We start from the raw sequence: 6497 nt of genomic DNA, 5'->3' as shown, positions 1-6497 counted from the left end.
TGGGAGTGAAAAGATACGCTGCATTCTACTGTTTCTCGTTTGTTAATGTTATCGGTTAAAATGAGAAGAAAAACGACAGATTCCAACAAACATATTTTTTTAGAGGGGGGGGGGGGGGTATATGGAACGGAAAAAATAGCGAAGCATCGATTTGTCACATTCTAACGTACATATTAGAGATTAGACTTGTGCCCTTGTAGTCTATTATGTAAAGACTTTGTCGTTCTGTAATGCATACAATGTAGCGAAACCATGCCATGCTCCCCCAAATTAAATGTTACTTTAAACTACTGCGTCCATATTCCTCCGACACACACACAAAAAAAACCTACTTCACCTCCGCAACGCAAGAGGGCAGCATGTAAACCCGCCTGCACGAAGCGACGTGTTACGGGCTGTGGGGTGTGAGTGCCGCTGTCCAGCACTTCAGCCTTCAGCACCGCGGCTAGAGCACGGCAGAGGAGCCCCGGCGACGGAGCGCAGCGCGACTCCGCTAAACTACACGAAAGAACGACACAGGCCGACGGAGGTGTCATTTTAAGAAAAAAACCCCCCCAAAAAACCCCACGATTTGCGGGCCTCGACGACGAACAGGTAAGGTGAATCCAGACATCTTTTTGAGAAGTCGGTCGAAACGAGCACAACGGTACTTGCTCGGTAGCGCATCAGCTAGGTTGGCGTCGTAAATGTTAGCGTTACGGAAGCCACATCGCCGATTTCTGTCCACAAACGGAACAGTCGTACGGAAACGAGCACCATGTAGATCACGTCGGACTCTGGGGATTTAAACACCGGTGGATTCGCAGAGGGGATTTCACATGGCTAATGTATTGGGTTAAAACGACGGTTCCGCCTGCCGCAGATGGTCGCGTTTTGCTCAGCGATGTGTGTGTGATGAGGCAGGTGCTTTTCCGTCATTTGTGCATGCGTAAGCCCTTTTCCCCGATTTCCAATGTCAACCTTGTTCTAATTGTTTAGACTAGTTTCATATTATCTGATGCATTACAAATCAAAATTGCACTTGCGGAAAATGATTTATAAGATGTATTGACTTGTCCTGATGGGAACCTAAAGTTATGGAATGGCTCTTAATGGTTGCCAGCTATAGAAATCTCACCCTGTCATCTTGGAAATAAAATGAAAATGTGCATAAGGTCCCTATAGTGGTTATTTAGTTCGTCCTTTAACTGATGTGCACATGTGTACATGCTCTAGTGTACATGTTCTGTTTTCTACGGGGTCACATGCATCGAATCAGAAACTTATCGTCCTCTCCATCGTGGCTCTGCAATTCTCCCGCGAACTTCTCTCTTGACATAAACAACCAGTCTGCAGTTTGTGTTGTTTGCCAAGAGGTTCACATTTAAACCCCACTAGAATTCGGCGTGTCCCATTGTGTGGCTTCGGAGCAGCGCCCCACTTACCGGCCGCTTTATTAACGGGTGGTCAGCGCCGGCTCTCCCGGACGGCGCCGAGTTATAAGTTGTAGAATTTCGGGGGCCCCAATCACAACATAAAAAAAAAACGAAAACAAAACAAAAAAGAAACGATTCCCGTCTGGAATACGTCGATTACATAAAGCACATACGGTAGTCCGAATACGACATAAAAATACAACGATATTGTTCAGGAACGGTGTGTTCCGCTGTGTAAAAGAGACGAGGTTTCATTACGAAAGTAAGCAGTGTAGACTATGTAGACATGGCCTGGTGGGTCCGCCTTCAGTGAGAGGCCATGTGTGTCTTATGTCTCCTTAAACCGCCAGACGCGTCGTTGTGGGATCAAAGCGTCAACTCCTAAATGTTAGCGTGCAGAAAAATGAAGGAAACTTAGCAGGGGACCGGGTATTTTTTTTGGATCCGTCTTATTTGCCTATTGTTAGGCCAGCAGGCTTTATTCGGTATAGTGAGAAAACCTGATGTCCTGTTCTGGGTAATATGCTGTAAGACTGGTGACTGGTGTGCACTCTTTTTCAGTTTTCTAAGTAGGTTAGGTGACGAGCGACCATAAGAGTCTGTGACAGAAATTCAGTTCTCTTTGTAATGTCCCATCAACTGAAAGCTCAGGTCACTAGTGAATCGGGGTCAGGCAAATAAATACAGTGTTGAAAAGAATTTGACTTTGAGATTCAAATCAATTCCCCACTTTGAGTCTCCTCTCTCTCTAACAGACACACACACAACGGCTTTTTGCTTCAGTCAGCGGGAGTTATCATGAAACTGTGTTATATTATGCGCTGTGAAACATCAGTTCGCGTGGACGCATTCGCAGGCCCTTGTTCGGAGAATGACGCGCAGACTCCTCGCCACTCGGCTGGTCGGCGGGCGCGTAGCAGGGCCAAAGCCAGGCTCGTGCGCGCCCAACGTTTGAACTTGGCCGCGCGGCCAGGTCTGTTATTTTGTAATCTCCCGTCTGCTTTTCACAACAGGGGTTGTCACAGAGCTGCTGCTGCCTGTCGTGGCCTGATACTTTGGGCTTGGTTTGTCATCCACCCTCTTCCCCTCTCCCTCTATTTCCCCTCTTCACTCTCTGTGCCTCCATTTCAACCATTCTGTCCCCCTCCCCTCTTCCCCTCCTAGTTCTCTTATCTTTTTTTTCCCTGAAGGACACACATCACCACAGGAGGATGTGCAGCAGGCATGTGTGTGTGTGTTTGCGTGCACTCTGTGAAAGTGCAAATAGACAATAGACAATAAAGAACAAGCAGCATGCAAACCCTGGAGTTCTAGCATATGTCTCTTCTCAAACTGCTCATCTGAATGTGTGTTTAAATGCTAATTGGAAATGGTCACACATGGTGGGTTTCTTTTCTACCACTCGCTTTCATGCTTTCTCTCTCTCTCTCTCTCTCTCTCTCTCTGTTTTGTTGGGGCTGATTATTGGGGAATACAGAAGACATTCATGCCTGTATTTGATACAATTGCAGACAGCTTTGGCCAGGTAGGGTGAGCATTAGCGTTGCAGGTGGAAAAGTGTGGGAGACAGAAAGGAAGGGCGAGAGAGGTGATTCTTCTATCAGTGCTGTAACAGAAAGGAAGGGCGAGAGAGGTGATTCTTCTGTCAGTGCTGTAACAGAAAGGAAGGGCGAGAGAGGTGATCATTCTGTCAGTGCTGTAACAGAAAGGAAGGACTAGAGATGATTTTTCTGTCAGTGCTGTAACAGAAAGGAAGGGCGAGAGAGGTGATCATTTTGTCAGTGCTGTAACAGAAAGGAAGGACGAGAGATGATTTTTCTGTCAGTGCTGTAACAGAAAGGAAGGACGAGAGATGATTTTTCTGTCAGTGCTGTAACAGAAAGAAAGGACGAGAGAGGTGATCATTCTGTCAGTGCTGTAACAGCTGTCAGAGCATATCATGCCTTTGAGGGAAATTTCTGGATCTCAGAGACACATTACCAAATGAGCCTGGCTCTTGAAAATGCTGGTAGCCAAATTATCATGCTTCAGCTCTCTTATCAGTGCGCATCCATATTTATCACGTGCGCGTGTGCGCACACACACACACACACACACACACACACACACACACACACACACACACACACACACACACACACACACACACACACACTCATACCCATTCCAGTGGTAATCCCCTCACAGTCTTGGTTCTTATGCAGGGTGGGGGATTTGGATTAGCTGTTTGTCTTTGATGTGTGCAACCTGAAACTGCAGTGCAGTCTTAACAGGGCTTATCTCTGGGTGTGTGTGTGTGTGTGTGTGTGTGTGTTGCCCTGGATTTACTTGTCCTGCATATCCAGAAGAGAGCTGGAAAAGGCCTGGCATTAGTAAATGAATAGTGTATGTAGCACTCTGTGTGGGGGCAGTTTATGTCTCTGTATATCTGTATGTGTGTATGTGTGTGTGTGTGTGTGTGTGTGTGTGTGTGTGTGTGTGTGGAGGACATGGGGAGGGAGACTGCCATACCCTCAGGAGAGACAGAAGGGCTTAAGGTCCTTTGGAGGAGAGAGAGAGAGAGAGAGAGAGAGAGAGAGAGAGAGGTTCTGTTGCTTCCAGTGCTAAATCCCAATGGTGTAATTGCATTCTGAGTCATCTCTGCTAAGCCTGCTCTAGAATTTAGAGGATCAAACACATATACACACATAAACACTCACATACACACACAAACATTCACACACGAACATGCACAAAATAGGCAAACACATATACACACACATACACACTCATATGTACACATAAATACGCAGATATACCCACAGACATATATGTGAACACATACATACAGACACACTCTCATACATCATACATGCAAGCATACACACACACACACACGCACACGCACGCACACACACACACACATACACACACACACACACACACACACACACACACACACACACACACACAAACAAGCATATACATACAAAGCCCTGTTATATAAAGTGTGAATTTTCACAGTAAGTCAACATTGTACACTTTCAGAGTGTTAGCTATGTGTTAATTCTCAGAACTTCTTTCCGAGGTGTGTGTGTGTGTGTGTCTGTCTGTCTGAGTCAGACACTTGTCAGAAGTGCTAGGCAGGGGTGGCTGTTATAAACGTACTAGTGGGGCTAAGTCCTCCCCATCTTTCAACTAATAAAGACATCAGAAGAATCAGTCATATCTTTGCTATCTATGGTGTCTTATTTGCTGGTAAGAAGTGCCTTGAAGCAGATTACTTTGGACTTCAGTGGTGCTAAGAGCAATAGCACCCGCTAAAGGAAATAAGAAAAATACGACTTGGCTAAGATGGGCTGATTTGAACTAGCTATAGTGTCACACAGCCAATGTGTGCTTTCACCTGTTACACACAGCCCCCTTGATTAGATATCCATATTTGTCCATATTGTTTAATTCCACATTCCTGTCTGTATTCAGTACTGGCTGAAGCAGACAGGCAATAAAAAACCCACACTGACTAGAAAAAGCTTAAATAACATAAATGGAGGATCATAGTATAGCAGTGAACACCATGGTAACACAAAGCCAATGTTTATGTTTGTTTTTGTTTTTTTGTTTTTTTTTTGTATCCTAGTCTGTTCACACCTGGACAAACCTCAAACAATTAGCTAGCTAGCTTAACGAAAAGCCGTTGTGTTTATATTTTGCTTTGATTGTCTGTTTGTTTTGTTTTGTTGGAAACATTAATAAACATGGCCAAATTGCCGGCATAGATTTATCAATGGTACGAGGAATAAAAGAAAATAAAATTGTTTGAAAATGCACCAAACTTGATGTGAACATTCCACAACGTTAAAACTCACACCACAGTACTTTGGGTCAACAGGGCTTTAATCTTACATCCCTGCAGCCTTGCGTAAACAAGCAAAATAAAAAATGTTGAACGATGTAGAACACAGTGCAGTGCTTGGTACGGTTTAACTGTAACAGTCGAAAGGTATAAAGAACAGGTCCATCCAAGGGGGCCACTGGCCCCAGCTTGGCCCCCCGGTCTAGAAGGCGCTAACTATATCTTGCCCGATCTTTCTCAACTGGAGGAGCCGTCACAGTGGGACAGACGCTATGTTTTACCCTTTAGGTTTGCTTTTCACTGTTGCCTTGTTAAAAGCCCCTCAGCCTGAACATTAGCATACTCTTCCTCACACACTCTTCCTCACATACTCTTCCTGGTGTTAAATATAATGTTGTGTAGGACGAGTACTTTGAACACGGTTCACTTTAAAAGTCTGGCAGGCTAACCCCTCCACCTCCAGTTGGACCAAGCGGATCACGGGCAGTCAGAGGTTTGTTTGCTGGCCCCAGATGCACCGGGTTAGATCAGGGACGAGCCCAAGGACGGAAAGCTCACTTTGTTGGTGTTCCGGCCGGAATGGACTCTCCCGCGAGGACAGGTCAAGGTCGAGTCTGGAGCGAGTTCCCTTCTGACCGGCCTGGGTCGGCCCGGTTCTCAGAACAGCTAAAAGCAAAAACCAAAACCAAAAAAACCTCACTTTTACCCTGTCTTACGTCCCACTTCTAAGGAACAGTAAATTGCTAAAGTGTTTTACAAGCCCACTGGTGTGTGTTGCCTGGGGAGGGGGGGTGTTGGGGTGTGTGTGTGGGGCCAGAGGGGGGTGTTGGGGTGTGCGGGGGGGTAGAACTGATTAGACATAATCAATCAAATGCTTCTCTTCTTGTATCAATTCTTAACTGCCTGGAATACATTCCCACCAGTTCTTTGAATGAGAAGGGATTACTGTCATTATGCCGGTCATGCAAATGACCATGGTTGTTCATTTTTCATCAGCCCCGCTGAACTCTGCTCTTCTGTCATTCGTATTATGATTAAGAGCTGTTCTCCTGCTTCTGTGCTGGACAGGAAGGCACTTGGTCAGGAGGTTTTCCTGTTCAGCAGTTTTTTTATTTGATTTGTTTATTTACTGTGGTGGGGAGGGGGGCGCGTCACGCTCGATTCGCCAGGCCTGCGCGGACGATGGCTGGAGGTGATCTGCGCTCGGCTGGTGACGTCTGGGGCAAGATGCGGGGCGGGGGGGGGGG

General features: G+C 46.0%; 1 protein-coding gene across 3 annotated transcripts in view; it reads left to right on the top strand.

Moving 5' to 3' along the window:
• Positions 1–427: 427 nt before the first annotated feature.
• Positions 428–6497, top strand: part of srrm3 (serine/arginine repetitive matrix 3) — a 75669-nt gene continuing 69599 nt past the window's right edge. For all 3 annotated transcript variants that reach the window (XM_081719378.1, XM_035527633.2, XM_035527634.2), the window contains exon 1: positions 428–594. The gene's annotated coding sequence lies outside the window, so the exon portion shown is untranslated. The remainder of the gene's footprint in view (positions 595–6497) is intronic.

This window comes from Electrophorus electricus, chromosome 8, assembly GCF_041902795.1.
Source record: "Electrophorus electricus isolate QZ-2024a chromosome 8, ASM4190279v1, whole genome shotgun sequence".
In the NCBI taxonomy this organism is placed as follows: Eukaryota; Metazoa; Chordata; class Actinopteri; order Gymnotiformes; family Gymnotidae; genus Electrophorus; species Electrophorus electricus.
This window is presented reverse-complemented; position numbering and strand designations above follow the sequence as displayed.